Source organism: Saimiri boliviensis, chromosome 1 (assembly GCF_048565385.1).
Source record: "Saimiri boliviensis isolate mSaiBol1 chromosome 1, mSaiBol1.pri, whole genome shotgun sequence".
NCBI lineage: Eukaryota > Metazoa > Chordata > Mammalia > Primates > Cebidae > Saimiri > Saimiri boliviensis.
In genome coordinates this window covers 70,523,945-70,548,114 of record NC_133449.1, presented here as the reverse complement: position 1 = coordinate 70,548,114, position 24,170 = coordinate 70,523,945, and positions in this window count along the sequence as shown.

Genomic DNA, 24,170 nt, shown 5'->3' with positions numbered 1-24,170 from the left:
TTTCATCATCATCGTCATTAACGTTAGGGATATCCAGATGCCATGCTGGAGATTGAAGCTCTAGAGAAGAAACAGTGATCCAAAGATACATCACAGTCAAATCACTACTTCATGAAGATGACTTTAGTGAACTAATGTCAAAAAGGTACATGGCTTTTAACTACCACCAGAAATAGGGAAAATTTAGGTTACAGAAAAGGAAGATCAATATGCCTGGTAATTAAAGATCTGTGTTACGGGCCAGTAAAAATTGTGTTGGCATTTTTTATTTTCCAATTATATAAGGACTAGATAAATTTATTCTAGTCATAAAAATATCTGCTGAGGAAAACAGAATTTAAAAAATGAAAGTTCACTGCCTCCCAGCTCCCAGGTTTACTCTTGTCTAATTCACAGTTTAGGATTTAGACAAGTGTTTCCAAGCTTGTTTCTATACATTTATAATTTTAAGTACATAAAACTTTTAAGCTGCTCATCTTTAAATTTTTCTTTCATTTAACAAATCATTTAAAGATCTTTACATGTAGTATAATAGATCTATTTCATCCCTTTTAACTGCTGCATAATGTTCCAGATACGGCTATTCCTCACCTCACTTCATTAATCATTTTATTCATGAACATTTAGGTTATTTCCCATTCTTCTTTTTTATAAATCAGAATACAATTCCCATTCTTCTTTTTTATAAATCAGTTCTACATATGTTTTTGCACACATACGTGGTTAGATATCTATCTCTATAGGTCAGAGACTCAGTAACAGAATTCCTGCTTAAAATAATATAACCTTGATTTTTGATAGACTCTGCAAAGTTGGTCTCTGAAAGTTGGTACCAAATTACATAATCATCAAAAATAAGTGAGTGTTCTTTAATAACTCACAAAGAATGAGGTTCAAATTTCAGACTATTTATGGAATTGCTCTACCATCCTAGACTGATAATTTTTAAGCTCTTTGGGGTCATATATCATTTTAAGAGTCTGATAAAAATTATGGATTCTGTCTGAAAACAAAACACACAGGCACAAGTATACTGAACTTTTGCATTTCAGTGGATTTCGTGTCTCTACTAAAAATACAAGAAAAAAAAATTAGCCAGGTATAGTGGCAGGTGCCTGTAATCCCCAGATACTCAGGAGGCTTAGGCAGGAGAATTGCTTGAACTCAGGAGGCAGAGGTTGCAGTGAGCCAAGACTGAGCCATTGCACTCCAGCCTGGGCTACAGAGCAAGACTATGTCTCAAAAAAAAAGAAAGAAAGAAAGAAAAGAAATAAACAAATTATACGAAATATACATACACATATATGGTACTTAGGACAGTGCCTGGTATCTAGCAAGTGCTACGTAAGTATTCATATAATTACTATTATCAAACACTAGTGATAGAGTATCACTAGTTTACTGCTACCACTAGTATGGTAAGGTCATAGAGAAAGAAACAGACATGATATATGGCTCCCATCTTCAAGGAACTTAAAATCTCATTGAGGAGACAATATATTCATATATGTGTGTGTAAGTCATATTTATATGTGTACACACTCAGTAGCACCAATGTTAAGTTATATTTTAAGTAAAAATCGGATCACGTGTGTCAAAATAGTACCAAAGAAAGAGATAATAAACTGAACTCCTCTATAGAAGCATTCTGAATTGAACTACCAAATTGAGCCTTAAAGGATATATAGGAATTATTTAATCAAAAAGGGAGAAAAAATGATTCAAAAAATAAAGCTGGAAGTATAATGGAAATGATAAAGGTTCATTGGAGGACACAAAGTAGGCCTCTGTGGCAGGAAGGTTAATGGACGTTTCTAATAAACATTAAAATGTTAGGTTCGAACAATTGGAGTCAGCTGACCAGAGGTCTTCAATTTGGGATAAAGAGACAAATTCATTCATCACACAAAGGAAATACATTTGAAGATTTTGACGGTAGGCATAGTAGAAGCTCCTAGATCAACAGGAGAAAGCAGGAGAAAAGAGAGGCAGATTGCAGACATTTAAAAAATATGTCAGAAAAGTGGGGTTGGGGCAAGGAGGGCCAGGGACTGGCAACTAGTGTTTGCTTCTTGGGAAGGAATATCCTTTCCAAATTTCTCCTAATACAGTCATTCCTTTCCTCATTCCCTCTGTTGGAGACTATAAAACTCCTTCCTACAATCTGCCCTTCTGTCTATAGGGATCCTTGGAGCTCCTCACTGAACTTGTTCTATTTATTTCTTTATCTCTTCTCTCAAGGACAGATTGTTTAAATGTTTGTTTGTTTTTGCTGTTGTTCTGTTGTTTTGATTATAGAAATAATAAGTACTCAGAGAAAACTTTTTAAGTACTGGAAATGTTAAACGTACAGAATAAAATACCAACTCCTACCACCAAGATCGATTGCATCTTTAGTCTGAAATGTGCACTATGTACAGAATTTCATTTTTTATTATTTAATACATTTCTTCCTGAAATACTAGGATCAGGACTAAGCTTTTTACAACATGCCCAAAGAGCCTAATACAGTACTTTATATCTGACAGAAGTTGAATAGGTGTTCTTCAAATGAATGAAGAACGGGTGGAAAGTTACTCAGAATTTCATATGCCACAACTTACTTCAAAAGTATTGCAATTCCACGCCAAATACCTTATTATGAATCACTCTGGGAAATCTATACCTATTATAAGCATTTTATCACTTCTTCCTTAACATATAAATAAAACCAAAACCCATTTCTATGGATGCATAGAAATACATAAAAGTAGGTGAATGAGGGTGCCCACATTCTTTTATTCATATTTTACTCACACCAACGAATCAAGCCAGTGTCTAAGTGACTTATAGGATACCTGACTATTGACAAACACACCCTCTCTCTGAAGAGTTCTGGATGCTCTGTTGCATTTCACTGTTGATAGCTACTAAAAGTCACTCGTCCAGAGAAGTCTGCCCAAATGAAGAAGCTCATTTATAGCTGTTAGACCCACAGCACTAAACTCAAACCCCAAATCTTGCCTGATTCATTTGAGTCAAAAATGCTGGAGGATTAGGTGTGGAGCTTGCATTCTTGGTCACAAAATCAAGGTTACAAGTTTGGTTCTGTTCATGGGTTTTAGTCACCTCATAAAATTGAGATGGATTTGGAAGCATTTTGCTCTATCAGAGCTTTCCATCAGCAGACCTATCAAACATCAAATAAATTTGTGATGACTCTCAAGAGGGCAGCTAATAAACAAGATAAAATCTTCCTTTTGTGAGCTTCAATGGGTAATACAGTTAAAACATGGAGTAACTTATTAATAAAAGAGAATCATTTCGTTTATTACAAAGGTACACCAGATAGTCACAGCAAACACTAAATATGGCAAAATCAATAAACTGAAGAATGTTATTTAATCACTTTTATTTGCAATGAGCTTCAACACCAGTCATTAAAAAAAAAAAAACCTTCTAAAATAGAATTTAGGGCTAATTATCAACATGTGCTTACATTTAGTGTAATACATTATTATTACATGAAGTCACATATATCACAAGTTACATTATATATATATATATATATATATATATATATATATATATATATATAGTTGTAGAACATACTTGACTTTCTAAATTGGCTTTGTCCCAATGTCTTAATTCAGGCTGCTATAACAGAATACCATGGACTGGGTGACTTAAACAACAAACATTTATTTCTCACAATTCTGGAGGCTGGGAAGTACAAGATCAAGGGGCTAGAATATTTGATGTCTGGCTGCTTCCTGGTTCACAAATACCCAGTTTCTTGCTTTATCCTCATGTGGTAAAAAGAGGGTAAGAGAGCTCTCTGAGATCCCTTTGATAAGAGCCTTAGTCTCATTCATGAGAGCTCCACCCTTTTGACCTAATCATCTCCCAAAGGCCCCATCTCCTAATATCATCACATTGGAGATTAGGATTTCAACATGAATTTTGGGGGAATCCAAACATTCAGTCCACTGCAACCAGTTAAAGGGGTTTTGCTGCTTTTGTATTTTAATTCTACTCTTTTCATCTCTAACTTTACTTATGGCTTTTCTTTATTATTCTACTTTCAACATCTTGAATTTGCAGTGATTGATTCCTTATTCCTCCATGTATAATCCTTTATAACATTGTTCCAGTTGATCGTTAAAGTTCTTTAGTAACCTGACCACAGCTTTATTTCCAAATAGATTTCCATTTTTTTCCCAATCTGCTGCAGTCAATTCTATCATACTCACCTTTCTCACCTCTCTAGACCATTTAGGACATAAGAAGCTTACTCTTAACTAAACTTCCATTTCCCATAAACTCACCATAAGCAGTTAGCTAATTGCTTAACAACTGCTTTCATTTCCTTGTTCTGTTTTTTTTTTTTTTTTTTTTTTTTTTTTTTTTTTTTTTTTTTTTTGCTTTTTAGAGATATAATTTACATACTACACAATTCATACTTTTAAAATGTGCAATGTAACGGTTTTTACAATATTCCCAAATTTGTGCACTCATCATCACTATCTACTTCCAGAACATTTTCATCATTCCAAAAATAAATTTATACCTATTAGCAGTCACTCTCCATTTTTCCTTCCTCATAGCTCCTTAAAACCACTAATTTACTTTATCCTCCAACTTTTTTCTTTTTTCAACATTGCTTTGGCTGTTGTGGGTCTTTTACATTTCCATGTGAACTTCAGGATCTATTTCTTTTAAAAAGCCAACTGGGATTTTGACAAAGATTGAATCAATTTGGTGAGTACTACTATTTTAGTAATATTGTCTTACAATCCATAAACATGGATGTCTTCCTGTTTATTTAGGTCTTCATTAGTTTCTTTTAATAATGTCTTAAAGTTTTAAGTATACAAGTCAAGCACTTCTTTTTCTGAAAAATTTATCATGGGCTTTAGTTTTGAATCTCTATCTCAAGTATGTTTCTATGTATCAAGTATGATGGCTTCTTTCCCTTTTAAATTCATTGTGTAACTGTTAGTTCTTGCATTGGTTTTTAAACTAAAGAATAAATACATTCCATCAAAATTAAAAGCTCTGGCCAAACACGATGGCTCACACCTATAATCCCAGCACCTTGGGAAGCCAAGGAAGGCAGATTATTTGAGGTTAGGAGTTAGACACCAGCCTGGTCAACCTGGGGAAACCCTGTCACTACCAAAAATACAAAAATTAGCCAGGCGTGGTGGCAGGCACCTATAATCCCAGCTACTCAGGAGGCTGAACCCAGGAGGTAGAGGTTGCAGTGAGCCAAAATGGTACCACTGCACTCCAGCCTGACATCACTGCACTCCAGAAAAAAATGTAAAGATTCTTTCTAAAATATAGCTTTCATACCCACAGCACTATATGCTTCCCTACTACATGTCTTTGCTCTGCCTTCTTCCCACTTAGAATGGCTTGTCTCCTCAACTCTTCTGGCAGAGTCTTTAGGATTTTTAAGATCTTGGTTAACTGTTAACCTTGCTCATGAAACATTCTCACCATTTCCTCTTCCTCTCAATATTTTATTTGTTCCTCAGATACAGCTAATTGCAATAGATCTTTAATATAATATTATAGTTGCATATGATAGCTACTTGGTATGTATGTCATCACTACTCCCAGAATATAAGCATATTTCAGATTTCTTTTTAGTCATCCTTCTATTCCCATACATCTTAGCCTATTACTTCCAAATTAGAATTGTTCAACTCACTTCTATTGCATAAATCTGCATAATGCAAAAGAGAAAGTGACTATTAGGATACTCTATCATCATTTAATAAGCAACTTAAGCATTTTAATTTGTTGTTGTGTTCTATAAAGTCCCTGTCCTGTTTCTAATTACTTCCTTTCCTATACCCTGGCAGGAAAACCTCAGAAAGTTTTTCCAACAGATTCAACTAGATCTGTGTAAGAGACCATGTTTTGTGGTACTATATATGGGCCACATAGTTTCTGAAATAACTCACTAGGAAATGATTATTTCTTCCCCCTTTCTTTAAGCTTGATTAATCCAGATTGGAAAAAAGGTTCATGTTGACACTCTTCTGCCTAATTAACTTGATTTAACTGTTTTCAACTCTATAGTGTCGATCTATGATTTATCAGAAAGCGTCTAAGCTAAGTTATAAATGTAATGGTTTCAAATCTGCCTTAAGTACAATCACTGTAATGGCAAACACCAAATTAGGTTCCATTTGGAATACAAACCAAGAACATAAGAAGTAAGAATAAGAATTCTTAGCTGTGTTTTCCACTTAGCAAAACAATACAAATGACCCAGCTAGTACATCCACAGAATTGTAGCTAGGGTCTTTCCCCTTTCTCTGGAAAGAAACATTAATACTCAGAATGCATTTTTACATCAATTTTCATGTTTATATCAAAAATTATTGTGAGATGTGATGTTTTACTGCTTTTTTTTTGTATTTTTTAGGAGACTGTTTCTGTTTAATATTTTTAATGGCATTTACCAGGTTTCTAAATGAAATGTGACAGATGTTTTCACCAATTCACAGCATTTAACGGCCGAGGGTGAGCCACACAAACTGTGATTCTAACAAGAATATGGCACTGGAGAGGATATGTGTGAGAGGACTGGCAGAGCCGACACCAGTGATCCTGGTAGGTCAGTGTTTTATTCGGAGACTAAGCCCATCAGGGAAAAGGCTCACATCTAAGTCATTGTGTGTCTCTGTGCCTAGCACAGCTCTTATTCCTCAGTAAGCACCTCATGCATGTTGAGTAAACAGTACCAAATTCCAGTTTTTATATTTACTGTGCCAACACATATTGAAGGTCTCTTGAGTGAAAAGCTCTATTTGAGTCATGGTGAGTAAATAAAAAAGGAAATGTCCTTGGTCACAAGCAAATTACAATCTCATGGCACAGAAAAGAACAACACAGGAGAATATTTTACAGTACTAGAGAAATACATTGGCTTTCTTAATAACAATTTAAAACTTAATTTTTGAATGATTCATTTGTAGATTTTAAGGCACTGATGTATACAATTCTTTTTCATGTTCCCAAGAAACTATAAAGAAAGTCTAATATTATCGAATCCATGGAACATACTGATTCCAGAGCAGGAATAAGAATTTGCATGCTTTTTTTCTTTCAATGCTTCTACTTCTATTTTTGGATAATGCTTGGGTGATTGCTGCAAGCTCTGCTGGTTTAAAACAGTCAAGACTTACATTTTATTCACATGATCACAAATATTAAGATTTCATTGTTCTCTCATTTTATATGTGTTCAAGTTTAAATAATTATTCTCTTTGATGTAATGTTTAATTAGAGATTTGGGGATGGGGGTCATTATGAGAGGGACTGCAGGAATGCTTTCAGACTACCTTCCAAACAACTGTTTAAAAGCTCTTCATTACCCACCAAACGAAGTCACTTAGCATCTACCTATTATCAAACATTTATTTTAGACCAAGGGATGGATCTGGATTCTTAGTAGAATATATTTGAACATATTTGAACCCTGGATTTCAATCAATAAATCATCAAAACCATTTTGTTTCTCAACTTCTCCTCACTTTCAAATTGCTATTTTGATAATAATGACCTTGGATAATTTTTGGTGTGATCATTCATGTTTCCTCACATTGACTCCAAAGAATAGTATATTGCAGTGGTTATAATCATGAATTCAGGAGCCAGATCAGCTAAGTCTGAATCCTGTGCCAGCACTTATAAACTATGTAACTGGGCAAGTTTCTTAACCTCTGTGGGCCTTCTTTTCTTCATCTGTAAAATAAAGATAACAATAATACCAACTTCACAGAAGTATGGTGAGGATTAAACAAATTACTTTGTCTAAAGTATTTAAAATAACACTTGGCATAGAATAAATCCTTTTAATGTTTTTGTTGTCATTTATAGTAATTATATATTTCTAAAGTACTTGGCAGTCATGTTGTATAAAGACCTCACAAAATTTTGAGATCAATCAGTAACAAGTTCAGCCTCATTACCTGCACCAAGAACCACAGATAGGTTTAAGTTCTCACCAAAAAAAAAGCAGGATCTTTAAGATTCACATAAGGATTGAAACTCTAATGCAAAACTTTTGCTCTTAAACATAACCATGCACAGCATCTTTAATTTGCTACTTCCCCTTCAAATCTGAATATATGTCACATATATATTAAGATTTAATTCTAACTCCCTTAAAATATAATCTTCAAGAAATACAACTGGAGAAGTATGCCAATCACACTTCTACAATTGTCCTTCAAAATTTTTATTACATTAACCTTCTTTTTTTTTTTTTTTTTTGTTCCTGTGAAGACTTCACATGAATATAGATTTGGGAAAATTAATACAGTTCATCTCTATTGGTAGTTCTTATTAATTTCTGTTAGCTAAATTTATGCAGCAATTTTTATTGGAAACTGTCTTTTCCTTAATTTTTCCACTTATGCTAACCGTGTACTGGGAGCAGTAGCAACATTTCTTTATGGAATCCTTTTCTTTTTTCAGGTTTGGGTTGAATCAAACAATGAGAGGAATTAAATAATACCACAGATGATACAGATGGCTTGCAACAGTGTGGCAATCATTTAATTAGTAACTCTACAATTGCAGGAAATCTTTAATTTTTTTTGTGATGACATTATTATTTTAAAGAAAAGTCAAAGAAATGCTTTTTTTAATTAAAATTTTCATGGCAGCACTTTATGCCCTATAAATTTTTATGTGATTTATAATAAAACATGTGGCATACTTTCTTTTCTAGACATGTTACTCAATCTGATGTCAGAACGCTTCAGCATGACTTAATTTTTGAAGTCAAAGCTTATGGGAAATAGCAGCAATTTCCAGTGACCTGATAATACAAAAGAAAACAGCATAAATGTGTGTCTTGGAGGTAAGTGGGTGCTAGTATAGGCCTTGTAAGTTAAAAGCAACATTTTATAATCTCGGCAAGATGTAATGGGTAGTCAAAGTAATGAAGCTAACCCAGGCATAATGATTAATCTCTGTGTGAGTCACGACCCTGGCAGCTGCATTCTAAATGAACTGCAATCTATATAATGCATTCTCGGGAAGACCAGACAACAAGAGGCTGCATTAGTCCACAGTGCAGATGGTAAGACTGCATGTAGAAGCATACTCAGCTCTGGCCTAAAAGAGCAGAGGTCTGGGTTCAGCAATATTCATAAAAGGATAGTGAAGTATCATGGATATTTACTGGCTCCAGTTTATCAAAACAAAGTGTGGCATTAACCCTTACCTGATTCAACTAAGAGCTGGAATATTTAACAAAGTCTCCATGGGAAAGGTAACACAGAGTGGGATCTTATAAGATTGTGGTAGGAGCATGAAGGCCATTCTGGGTAAAAGATACAGCATAAACAACAGTATCACAGTGAGAATTCTAACGTGTATTTGAGGCAAATTGACCACTTCTGCTAGGTGAAAGAATAGAATTGATGTTGAGAGTAGCAAAAGATAAAAATGTCAAGTTTATCCCATAAGTAAAACATTTTAGCAATCCTCTTTCAGAAAGGCTGGCAAGGCCTGCTGTAAATAACCAATGATGGGATGATTGGCATTATCATTTGGAGGAGGCTGGATATTGGTGATGAACCTTATTCTTCTGACAGACAGTTTTCAGAGTACACAAATAGATAATCTGGAGAACGGATCAGGAAACTTACAAGAGGGAATCTTTTTTAGGTAGAAAAATGGTTAAAAAAAAAAGGGCTTCTTAATAATGATTAGAACAATTGGTTTTGCAACAGAGACTCAAAGTTAGTACAGTGCCATGGAATGGGTTCTGCACTGGATGACAGGGGACACGGAAATTAATCCCAGCACTGCCAACACCTGGTTCAGGACCAATTTCCATGGACTGCAGTTATCTATAAAAGGAAGATATTGGGCCAGATGATTCCTGAGGACCCATCTTTGTACAACACTTACACATGACACTTTAAAACATGCCTGTGCTGATGATCAGAACCTCACTGCCGTCAGGAGTCATCATCCTGACAAATGCACTTAAAAAATGCTCTCATTGCCTATCTATGTTTATACACTTTTATTTTCTAAGCACATATATGACTGCAAAATTAATACCCAGTCTGAGTGTTCAAGTCTCATTCAGCAAGGGAAGATGCCTATGATGATGGTAACTAACGACTTAATATGTATTAACCCAATCCTTCCCGTTGTACAGATAAAGAAACTGCAGCCCAGAGAGGTTATATAATTTGCCTGAAGTTGCACAGCTAATATAAGTGACCGAGCTGGGATCAGAAGATAAGCTGTGGGGCCTAGGGCATGCAGTCTTACCCTCTCTACAAGTTCTGCCTCTCTAAACACGGTGGAGCTGTGCCAGGGCTGCTGTGAGAACTCAAGATAATGTCTTGGATAAAACATCCTTTTCAAGGGAACTGATGGTAAGAGGCCTCATTTCCAATGAGTGCTTCTGGCCACTGTGTTACGAGATTCCCTCAAAAAGTTGTTCAAGGCCATATCCTTGATAGAAATTTGCTTGCATATGTGAGGTCTGACTTCCATTTAGAACCATATTGTCTCCAGGCCCACTAGCCTATAGAGAGTTTCCCTTTTGACCTCTCCAGATATTAATGGCCCATGTCAGCAGACACATGTTAGCCTTTTATTTCCAACTCTTTGTCCCCTTCCTCAATATATGCCCCAGTCAAATCTAGCTTGGGGTAGGAGAGAGTGAAAAAGTGTATGCTGCTAGTCTGCCTTCTGAAACCAAACCTGACACATCTGCTTTTTGCACACATTGAAAAGCCAATAACCCTTTGGTTTCCTGAACATTTCACCTTGAAGATCTGGAAAAGAAGAATCAAGAGTGACTCTTCAGGGATCATAATCCTGATCAAAGGCCCCTCCCAAAAATATTAATTCATTCTCTCTAATGCTTGCATGACAGTCTAAGGTCACTCCTAAAACATGTCAGCTGCTCTTCAAGTTGATGGAGGTATGTGTCATTAGAGACTCCTGTTAAAAGCCCCAAGTACTTCTCACTCTGACCAGGGTGTCAGAGGTAAAAAGTCCATGAGGATTTTATCTGCGGATCCAGCCACGCCTTCCACAACTACATAACCTCCAGATGGCAAGTTGTGTACCTTTAAGTCACTCCTAGAAGATCTTCAAATGCTTATTGCAAAGATGACATCGTTTCCTTGAAGCTCATTTTACTAAATTAAAAACATAAAACGTACGTGTCTCTTGAGGTACTTTTTCTCCCTTCAAAAATTATTTCTCTGAATTAAAATGTGTTTATATGATTTCAGACAAGAATTAAGCAATCCCTTCTTTTTCACCTGCCAGTGGATGTCTGAGTGCACAGTCTTTCTGAGAGCAGGAGGTCCCCAGGGTTACTAGTGTAATTCTTTTTACTCTGGGGTGCTCAAGCACAGAATTGCCTACAATCAATTTGCTTTCACATCCTGGCATTAAACTCACTGTATATAAAAGTATCACAAGTATTTTCAATATAATTCTAAGTAGCAGTGATTTAAAAGGCTTTTTATTGTAATGAAAAAAATTACAAGGCATAGTAAAAGCTGTACAGCCTATTTGACTGAACCCAATCAAACACGTGTAAGATTCTCCATAACCTCAAAATGGGTAAAAATGACTTAAAATTAAGAAGGGCAATTGATAGGATTCTTTTTGATATATGACAGATGAAGCAATATACCTAAACAATATTTTGACCTTCTGGTTTCTAAAAATGTAGAATGAATCATAATTTAACTTAGTGCTACAGGAAAGCAGGGACCTTTCAAAGATATGGCTATATCTATAAAACTATAGGTATTGACAACATCGTCACCTAAGCATACAGCTATTTTTCAAGGCAAAACAAAAGACTTCTAATAAAATATGTTATTAGTTGTCAGCAGTACAAATGATGCCTACCATTGCTGTTTGATTAGAGGGCAGGAAGCATGACTGGCATCTACAACCATTGCTATTCAAAACAAGCACCCTTAATATCCAGGTACACACAATACCCTTGAACCTGGATGCATGTATAACAGAAATATAAAAATATTATTACAACTGCCATGCAGTACCTGACACATAGTAGGCCTTCAAAAATATTTTAAATGAATGAAAGAATAAATAATGAATAAAACATATTCATCTGCTCTTCTACACTATTTTAAAAGGGTCATTCTCACTTTTGTTTTAAGAGAAATGAGTAAAGCAAATTAGAAAATTCAATTACAATCCATAACTTGATAGCTATTTGACATTATCAGCCCCCTCCAGACTACAAACCATCTTTTCTGACTTGGTTCTCAACCTTTGGTTCCAAGTCTTCCAAGTGTTTATGCAAAGGCAGGGTTCTCCTCCCACCACCATCAAATGGCATGGTACTGAATTCCACAAGAGTCAAAAGAAGTAACACTGAGTCTGTTATTTTATTAACTTGAGAGGTAGAAGAAATAGAGTTGCCAGATAAAATGCAGGAAGCCCAATTAGACTGAATGACAGATAAACCATAAATAATATTTTAGGATAAGTCTGTCCTAAATATTGCATGAGACATATTTATACTAAAAATTACTTATGGTTTATCTGAAAGACTAAGTTAATTGGATACTAAGTATTTTTGTTTGCTAACTCTGGGAAACTCCAGAAGGAAAGCAAATGTCCTGACTAAATACCAGTTGTTTCCATACATCTGGACTCTGGTAGAATGGGTGAACCTTTGAGTAAGAAGCAATGACACAATTATCCCGATCTATTATTCAGTGATGACCAACTTTTCATACTTCACTAAAGTGATATTTTTAAAGACCCTTTATCTTGTAGCCATGCTATAAGTTGAATAATGCTTCTAAAGGCAATGACGGTATTACAAGTGAATGGTGAAAGATTAGGAAAAGTGAAGAAAGCAAATATAGAAAATGTGTCAGAAGGCAGAATAAACATTTTTGACATTAACAGTCTCCTTTAAAAGGATATTGGTAGCTTACATGTTTCTGCAAACTTGTATTCAGATAGATCAACAATAAAAATAACCACTCAAAAAGTCTTGAATTTTGATAAAATGTCAACTGTGTTACTATGCTGTGAAAGATATTTAGTGTTTATGAGAGATGGCACATTGATTGATTGAATGATTATTAATATGTATTATGTACCAGTAAGAAGCTAAAGGCTATTCAAACATGCAAGCCAGGTCTCCATAGCCTGAGAAGGAAGTGGCCTATCTTAGAGTGGTGGGTTACCCAGGGTGACACATGTTGTTATCCAGCAGTGGGTTGAGATATTGGATATTCGTTCAAATGAGATCTGACAATCCACAGAAGATAGCTAGACAGAAAATTCTTAAAATTCACTAAGTTTATGATCTCAAAACTAAAACTGGACCTTTTCCTTCTATCTCAACAGTCAAAGAGAGGTGTTTTATATAAAGGGAGGTGTTTTATATCTATCGTTACATATAACATATATATTAATATAAAAATATAAGAATAAATATAAAATGTTATTATTACTGTCATGCAGTACCCTCCTATATATATATATTTATATACATAAAAAATATGTATTTATTTATATATATTAAAAATACCTTCCTTTATATATATTATATATAAAGCGATATATATATATACACACACACATACATGTATAGCTCACAAATAGTCTATAAATATAAAAATATTACAACTGTCATGCAGTAACTGCATATAATATATATATATTACATATATTTTATTATATATACTATATATAATATATAACTACATATATAAAGGGAGGTGTTTTATAGGTATTATAACACCTATAAATAGGTATTATATAGGTATATAATATAATATAGGTATATAATATAATAAATATACAATATATATAATATATAACTACATATATAAAGGGAGGTGTTTTATAGGTATTATAATACCTGTATACAATATATATAATATATAGCTACATATATAAAAGGAGGTGTTTTATAGGTATTATAATACCTATAAATTAAGTTTTTATAGGTATTATAATACCTATAAAACACCTCCCTTTACATATGTAGTTATATATTATATATATCGTATGTATAATAAAATATATGTAATATATAGTTATATATTATATGCAGTTACTGCATGACAGTTGTAACAATATTTTTATATTTATAGAATATTTGTGAGAATATTTATATATAATATAAAATATATAGTTATATATTATATAATATACCTATAAAACACCTACCTTTATATATATTATATATGTCATATATACATATACATACACGTACAGCTCACAAATATTCTACATATGTGTATATGTACACACACATATATTTACATACATATATATGTATATGTATTCTTCTTCTCTCCCTTTGACTGTGTTTATAATATATATGTTTAAAAAGATTCTCCCTTTTCCCTTTGAAAAGCTGTGGAAATACCGTCTTCACAGTTTGGAACTCTATTGAAAAAAAAAGGGCCTTATTCTGAGGCTGGGATAGAGCTTTAGTGTTTATATTGTCGGGAAGCACTTTAACCATGTCTACTAAGGCCTGAAGCTTTGAACACAGAGAAACTCACTCTTCTTGCTGGGGCTTTGCTTGATAGCTGGACATCAAGGGGGCCCTTAAAATAGAACTATTATGCTCAGAAGACAGACACATAAATCTATTTGACATATATATTTTTTTCATAAAGTTTTCATAATAACACTGTATGGTTGGTATTATTTTTTTCATTTGACCAATGATAATCTCATAGGATTAAGAGAATTTAAATAGTTACCTAAGATCACAAAAGCAAAACTTGGTGAATCCAAGATTCTAATTCAGTTCTATCTGACTCATGCTGCACTATAATTTTTCTAAATCTGGAACATCTCTTCCACTATTAGATAAAATATCAGAATCTTGAGCAAGTCAAAGAAAAAGCTTTATTCAAAGAGAAGGGAAATAAGATAATTGAATTCTTCTATTTTCAATAATGACATTTTCTTAATTATAAAATGGTGGTTCCAAAGAAAATTTTAAAAATTGCTATCATGAAACTCTTTCCGGTAACTCTTGGGGTTTGACATTTTCCAAAATAAATTATTAGAAACACAAAACCTGAAGTTACATTACCCATTTAACACTAAAATTAAAAGCAGAAAGTTAATCAGGAAAAAATAGACTCTGTTAACTTTACCTTCAAGGATTAGAATTCTCTTAAAAGTTACAGCTAAATAAAAAGAAACCATAAAATAGAAACTAGATCACAGCACAAAATAAACTTCCAATCAGATAGTAACAGGCTGTAAAAGCTGGCTTCTGGAGTCATGTAACTCAGATTAAAATCACAACCCCATCTCTTATTAGTTATGTGATCTTTGACCCTCTGAGCCACAGTCTCCTCGTCTATAAAATAAATACAGTAATAGAACCTACCTAATAGGGTTGTCATGAAGATTAAATGTAATACTCCATGTAACATGATGGGCATACATCCTGGCACATAACAAGAGGTCAATAAATATCAGCTCCTATTTTTATCATCATTACAATCTTTTATTTAAAATGGATATGCTGACATAAAATGAGGAGTTTGCATTTATCTCTGCATTTTTCAAAGCTAAATACTCTTGGACACCCAAAACCTCAAATAGTTTTCTCTAAATAGATATGAAAATGTTCCTGGCAATAGCTGCTTTTAAATAACTCATTTTCTAAGGCTAAAGCACAGAATTCAAAATCCCAGGCTGAGCCTATTTATATTGCTCTGTTGTAAGATGCTGCACACAATAGTAATTTTTTGGCTTAAAGACCCTTTGTCACCCAAGAGCTCCCATAGCCACACAATTAAGTTTAGGCCACTCAGGGTTTAGCATTGTTTTTCTGAAGTGCAGTCTACATGCATTACTCTGTGTGTGTGTGTGTGTGTGTGTGTGTGTGTGTGTGTGTGTGTGTGTTTCTGGAAGAATGATACAATCTACAGACGTAGAGGAAGCATTACAACCCCTAAGACTGTGTACTTCAACATCCACAGAGTTGGGGGAGTTGTACAGCAGCCCCAAAGGCCAAATTCAAAAGTCACCTGGTGCTGCCCAGCACAGGCCATCACCTATCCCCTATCCCTCCCGCATAGAAAGCAAAGCCTCTAGGGATATCACTGAACCACAAAGCTGAAGACCCTGAAAAAAAAAGGCATGCTGCATTTTTTAACCCCTAAAGAAATTTACATGCTATTTTCCCACCCTTTCCCTAAGCTAGGATATTGAGGTTAAAATCTACCTACTGAGTAGGTAATGCATTTGATATTAAGGATCCATCATATACGTAAGTCTTCTGAACATAATGGTTCCTTGGGAGCTATTATAGGTATGCCGTGAATAGATATTAGGAATAATACACAAAGAGTGGCTGAAGGAGATTCCATATTAACTACTGTCAGACTTTTAACATTATTCTAAACTAAGATTTTTTTTTAATTCCTAGGGTTTAATACCTCTATACTTTGTAAACTGAGCGCTTTTCAAAGACAGCTCCAAATTCCTACAGAGCTGTCTTTAGGTGAGCTTTGATCTTTGCAGAGCACCTATCCTGTGTTTCTGTAATTGCTCTGGTTTAACAAGGCTCCCTAGCACGCGAAGCGGGGCAAATCCTTTTATTAAGGCTATAAACCTAACTGACCATAGTGACGGAATGTGCAGCTTGGTGGTAGCCCTTAGCTCCCCAGGAAAGAAAAAAAAAATCGGAAACCAGGGAAAGTCTTCATGTTAAAACAAAATGAAATATTTATTAAACATGTTTCTGGTGTCCCAGGTGGTAAGAGGCTGCCCTGTGGTCCGCTGAAAGGTTTGATCTTTGTTAAGTATTGTGAATGCTGATTTCAATAATGGGGTGAAAGCTGAGGAAGTTATGGCTGAAATTTTGGCTAAAGATGACAGCTCCAGGTTTCAAGTTGCACAAAGCAGTCTGAGGGATTAAACCAACAAAGGCTGCTCAAAAGTATTGAGTTTCCAAAAGTGTAATCTCCCTATCAGTGATTCACACTCCTAGGATGGGGAGGATTCCTCATTTACTTTGACTTTACCGTATTAATCTTACTTTACAAATACATATGGTGATTTATATCATGTTTAATTAACTGATTGAGGGCTCCAGTGGTAAAAATGGCATCGCATTAAGCTCCGTCCGTATGGCAAATTCGAATCACATCCTTAGCCTTGCAAGAACAAAATATCCCGAGAGTCACTGATGACAGGATGTAGGAATTGAAATCAGGTCCCTCCTGTTGTTTGAGAATCTAGGGAGGGTGCCTGCCATATGCCCGTCACTTCCAGGGGGGTGAAATGACAGGATAAAAGAAAGGAAGGCTCTAGTTCTTCCAATATGTTCAAATCTCAGATGAAAATGATTGTGCAGCAGTGCTGTACAGAGGCCAAGATTCACATAAAAGTACATCTCAAACTTTGCAGAGAGCTTAATGAGAGGGTTTTGTGGTGTTTTGATACACAGGGTTTTCTTTTGTTTTGTTTTCTGAAATGGCTGCTCAGGGTTTTTGAGAACTAAGAGGCAAAAAAAAAAAAAATGCTGTCATTTAGAATAAAATATAATAAGCAGGTTTTTTTAAAAATAAAAGAGGGAATTATTATTTAATAAAATATATGTGCACTATGATTCCATAGACATCAAGTTGGGTTTGACTACTGAAAACCACACATTGGAATACTGGTTTTAAAAATTAACATCTTTGGAAATGGAGTTGCCTAATTTTTCCCCTCAAAAATCTGTGGTAATTATTTATGACCTCTAAAGAAATAATATAAATTGATTACTAATAATAATTTTGAAATTTTAAAATGTATTTTAAATTGCATAAGACAATATAATAAAAGTATGAAAAGAGGGTAAAAAATCCACTTCAATATGATGATTAACATTTTTGTGCATCCTCTTATAGTGTGTTATTGTTTGCATGTGTTAAAATTATTATAATCATGCTACACCTTCATCTTGTATCCTTTTTTTATTTAGTATTTTATCCCATATCCTCATAGTGCTGCATACCAATTTTATTGACTGCATAATATTTCATCAAATGAATGTTGTCAGTTTTTCCTAACCAAGCTTCCATTGCTAGATATTAAAATGCCTTCCAATGTATGCTACTATGAATAAAGTAATAAAGAAAATTTATATATATATGGCTTTTTCCACATTTTGATTTCCTTGGAAAGATTTCCTATACCTATTTAGGTTGCCATACTATTTAAGTTTCTTAAAAGACTGTATAGAAGTAAAGAAATTTTTCTTACAAGGAAAAGCAGAAATTAAAACATTCTATAAAGGTGTCATTAAGTAGAAAAAAAAGTCTTACTTGAAATTAACATGCAATCTGAGTAATGACTCAACTCCTATGGTAAGTTTTGGTAACATGAGAAAAATATTTAATTTTTACTGTTTTGTTCTCTAAATGTTGTGTTCTTCTTTAAAATAAGCATATGGTGACAATGAAATAAATTAAGAATTTTCTATTTTGTTTTACTCGTCACTCATTGTTTTGATTTAGAGAAAGTCCTTTCAAGTATAATTAAAGTTTTGAAATTTTTTACAGTTTTCTAGTGGATATTACAAATCAACTTTTAAGCCAGCAAACGGGTCACTTTTAAAAACGATCGTTATTTTGGTTAAATCTGAAGTATGGTCCTCATAATTAATAATCTTAGATGTTTTCATGGCTTCAATTCAGAATATGATGAATTGGCTAAGTTAGGCAATACATTTTAACTAAAACCACTTTGGATTTTGACAAGGAATTCAAACTTTTCAACTGTGCTGTGTTGCTGCATACGCAGCCTGTAAAAAGAATAATCACCTCAATTTTTTCAACTTCCTGGAAACATTCAAAATAGAGTAGTTCAGTATTGCTTCATTTGGAAGTAATAAGTTCCAAAACAGTCTGTTGTAGTATAGTTTAATTACTGGTCTCAATTCTCAACTTCCTAGATTTTCTTCATCACCCTTTGTTTTAAAAAAAATTACAAACTTAAAATTCTTATTGGCAGCCTAGTTTATCAAAAAAAGTTAGCTGCTTTATTTAACTTAGTCTATGATTTTATAAAATGCCATCAAAATCAAGTCAACGGTATATTAGGGCTCAAAGAATTTTGGAAGCCAGAAGTGCATTTCCCTAGATGGTTTCTTCCAGTCGACGTTATCATTAGTCTGAGATCATGTAACAGCTTTTGTTTTCCAAATCTATACCTATCAGAGAAGTGTATTTCTTTGCATGGTTTAAAAACAAAAGATAAACATTCCTTATGGGGCATTGGAAGGATCGGCAATTCATGTGCATTTGATAAAACATAATGTACTGGACTGACAGTAAAAAGGCTCTGCTTGTTTGATTGTTGACTCGTTTTGTCTTTAAATAATGGTCTTCTTTTGGCATTTAATGTATATTTGGTCACAATAAACATAATTTATGAATATTTTAACACATGTGCACTCAGTGGGGTGGATTATCATACTGATATAAATAGAATTAATGAGCAGTCAACCCACCACATGCCATGACATATGACAGGGCAGCCAGTGCACAGAAATAATCCTCATAGTTTCATAATAAAGCTTTTCTCTTAGTTCAACTTTTTCAAACTACTCACAGTCATATTTCCCCTTTCTATTGGAGTATGGCTCAGCAACCTGTGAAAGAAGATTCAGATTTTACTACAAGAATCTGCTTTTTTGACATTCTAAAAAAAACAATTTTATTGCCTTCTCTAAAACAAAATAAATATATTTGAACAAATAACTCTACTTGGCCAAATTTCAAGGAATAGGTTATAGATAGACAAGACATGTGTCTACTAGAAAAAAAAAATTGTTATATTCTTTTCTTTTTTATGACAATAGCATGATTATGCTCAATTGCTGCTACCAGATCTTTACAAGAACAAAAACTTTCTAAACAGGTCTACATTCTAAAACAGATCTGATGGGCATATCACCTGGATAAAATTATTCTGGAAAAAAAATCTTCTTAGCTAGTTATCTGCTCTCCTTGAACACAAAGCAACAATCTGTTAAGCGTGCCTAATAAGATTTTTTTAAAGGAAAGAACTCAGTAGTATAAAGCCATCTCTTCAAACGATAGGTATTGGGGAGAGACACGGGCATGCAAAATCTTCAATTTAGCCATACTTTATTTGACAAAGAATTATTTTTGTGAAAAAAACAAATTGAAATTTAAGATTAACCTTCCTTTTCTTTTATTATTTTCACAGTTTGACTACAGGCAAAGGTGGAAAAAAATAAAATTAGCATGTGCACTGCATTGTCCAGATGATCTGGCAGGAGGAAAGCCTTGGCAGAGATGTTAGACTACGACTTTTCACAAATGCAGATGGCAAGGTTGCAGCCTTTATTCCTCTTATCTTTCATTTTCAAAGGGAATACTCGAAGCTTTTTGCCACCACCCCCACTCCACTCCTACCCTCACATGTAAAAACACTGTCTTCCCGAATCAAAGCTCTGTCCTAAAACAGGCAAGCCCCAGGATGCCTCAGGGAAGGGACTGACTGTGACACCACCACGCTCCTCATCATCTGTGAGAGGAGAGAAGTGCACTGTGCTGTGTGGGCCGGGCTTGATGAACTTCCCCAGAGTGACTCCCTTGGGGAATCCAGCCCTTTCACCGGCAAAGAAAATGGGCACCACCTAGTGCTTTTTCAATGCAAAGGCTGTTTGTGCTGGTGTGGACAAGAGTGGGCATGCTTTTGCTAACCTTTAGAAAGGAAAAAAGAAAGGACTCGGGTGGCTTTAACCCCTATGCCAACGAAAAGAAGAAGCAAGTGACAATCTTAAAACAAAGGAATCCAGTGCTTCCAAATTAAGGATCTACTTGGTTTTTGTTTGTTTGTTTAAATAATTATTGGTCTGTTCATGAGAAATAACTTACCAAGACGCTAATTTCCTCTGTATCACCCTTTGCCTCCTCATTTCCTCTGAGGTTAAATTGTAAGAATTTCTAAGAATTATCACTTGGTCCAATGCAACAAAACAGCAAGTTCTGGCCCACCCTCACCCCCAAAATCTATTCTAACAAGCAGTCTCTCTGGAGTTCTCCTAACACAACAAATAGCTTTTATGAAAAATGATGTGTAGCATAAAATCTTTTGCAGTGCAATAAGATCAAGTTAACCACTCATGCCTCTAGGAAAAAGCCTAGGAAGTTTTATCTGATTGGCAAAATGGACCCAGATATGAGTTCAAGGATTGAGTACACTTTGATGAAATTTCACAGCAATGAAGTCTGATTATCTGAATGATTGCTTAAGCCTTTTAAAACATAACTCGAGGAAGCACTAGATTTTTCATTGGGAAAACAGATGGTCTTGTAGGGAATCGTAGAACTGCCATCTCATGCTGTTTACTTTTTCTGTAACACTTTGCCTAAAATTACTCTCACTGCTATTGCTTTTTAAAAATAATAACAATGATTTCTTCATTGCTAAAAGGTAGATCTTTCTGCAATAAAATTAGAAATCTTAGTGGATGGCAAGGTAAAGGGCAGAAATGAGAAGAATGAGTAACCTGCTATGCCTAACTGGATTAACAAGGACCTGCTACGTATCCAGGAACTAACTGGCCAGCTCTGAACTCATCTGGGACCCGCTTCTTTGTTATGCTGTACGACAGCATCCAGACAAAAAGCAGACTGTGAAGAAACAGATTTAAAATGATGGTAATAACTCCTCTCAGTTAAGAGTTCAGTATCTGTGCCAAGCAACCTCTGCATAAGAGACGGAAGAAAACAAAGCCCAAGATTCTGAACTTTGATCCACTGCCTGTCCCCAAGTTCCACCATTATAAAATGACAATAATGCTGCTTAGATACAGAACTTTGCAACTGTATTGTGAACTAGCCTAAAAAGTTAAGTGCACTCTCATCTCTTGGTCATTTTATTCATGTAATTTAGGATAATAAATAAGTGATTTGTTTAAAGTAATTTTTTAAATTCATACCAAAAAAGAAAAATAATCCTAAAATGGGTTTGTTCTATGAGCATCAAGAAGAAAAAAAGTGTGCAGTGAACTAATCTCTTTTGAGATTTCACTGGAACAAAATATATCCCGTTAGGCTTAAGACTAAATAGGTGTTCTTGTCTTGTCAGATTTGAGACGCACATGAATTGATTAGCTGAAGCCATCAGGTGTGGCTGAGCTTGTCTTTTTCCAAATATGTATCTACAGGATAATGGAAGAAGGTAGCTATTGTAATCACCTTTTAATTAAGTTTTGTATTCAAGTTTTATATTTGTATGTTTAATTATGTAATCACTTTTTATTATGTTTTGTATTCAAGTTGAATTCCACAACTCTTAATATCACCACCATTCTGGTCAGCCTGTTAAGAAAAACAACAACACTTTCTTTTTCTCTCCCCTGCCCACCCAGCCCCCCTTTTCCACTGCCTGCCTTGCCCTGAATGCTATAGTTCACAGTGCAACCCTCTGGTAATGACAGCCCTGAAGTGATAATGTACTTTCCTGCCTTCCTGTTAACGGTAGTATCATCCCACCATGTGTGCCAGCCCCGTGGCAGAAGGATGCGTTCATATTTTCTGAAGGTAAAAGGGACCAGTTCAATTTACAGCCTTGACTACCTCAGCAGTTTCACTAAGTTCTGGTACATAAATGGATGTTTTATTAAAGAAGAAAAGGAAGATGGAAGGGGAGGAGGAAGCAGAGGAAGAAGAAGAAGAGAAGGAAAGGAGGTTGGAGGAGAATTCATCTTTTTCTGCTCAATATTATGTCAGTGAAACAAAATAACGTATTTTGGTTCTTCCCCCTGAGCATTCTACCCAGGTAAATATAGAGCTAAGGTGAGTAATATCAAATAAATGCCCTGGACTTGTAGATGTGGGCTCCCTTTGTAATAAGCAATGGGCAGCATGCGATAACACATTTATCGTCTCCCTCCTCTTAGCTCACCTCTGCTAGAAAATGCTGTGCATGGCGAGTGGCCCCCAGACACCTGGCTGGATGGCATCTGATGGTTTGGAGGGCCCTGCTACTCAGTGTGCCAGGATGGCCCCACCATCCTCACACCTCACATTTTTTTTTTTTTTTGAGACAGAGTTTCGCTCTTGTTACCCAGGCTGGAGTGTGATGGCGCGATCTCAGCTCACTGCAACCTCTGCCTCCTGGGTTCAGGCAATTCTCCTGCCTCAGCCTCCTGAGTAGCTGGGATTACAGGCACGCGCCACCATGCCCAGCTAATTGTTTGTATTTTTAGTAGAGACGGGGTTTCACCATGTTGACCAGGATGGTCTCGATCTCTTGACCTCGTGATCCACCCGCCTCGGCCTCCCAACGTGCTGGGATTACAGGCTTGAGCCACCGCGCCCGGCCTCACACTCACATTTTTGATGGATGATGTGTCACTCTGCTAAGGTAACAAAAGGGAAAACAATCAATATTTCTACCCAAATACCTGTTATTTTAAGAATGGGGCCAGAGTGATTTCTTGGCTTTGAGCAGCTCAGGAGACACTATTTGTCGTTATTTAAATACAATTGATTTTCCTTGCTTCAGAACCCAGATCAACTGAGCTCCTGGTGTGTCAAGCTTGGATGAATTTATAATATATGAAACAGTGCTACCTGTTTGTTTAAGGAAACCTTGTTTGCTAATGTCAGTGTTGCATTACTCTGTGGTTCCAAAATTTCAAGTCACTGGGGAAGGTGGGGGCAGCCTGTGGACAGAGGCAGGAAAGAAGGGACATTGCTTTGAGTGCCTGTTAGGTTGTAGGCACAGTTCCACGCCTTTTCTGTAAAACAGGTCAACGATACTGAAAGCCAAGTCTGTCTGGCTATGGAGCCCCTGTTTCTCCACTATACCAATAATCGAAACTCACAGTGAGAAGTAACTTTTTAATGCAACCCAATACAAGCACACATTGCCAAAACAAGGTTTCACAAAACAATATTTACCTTTATACAGGCAATTTACTCTTATTTTACCAATTCTACTCTATAATAATTCAATTTCTTTAAAATTACGGCTGCAATCCCACTAAATTGGCCTTATAATCTGCCACTGTAACATGGTCCACTGTTTGATACATACTGGACTATGCCATGATATCCTTCACATTTTTAAATGACACTATGTTGAACTTGGTATCCATGTGATGATCAAGAGTGTAT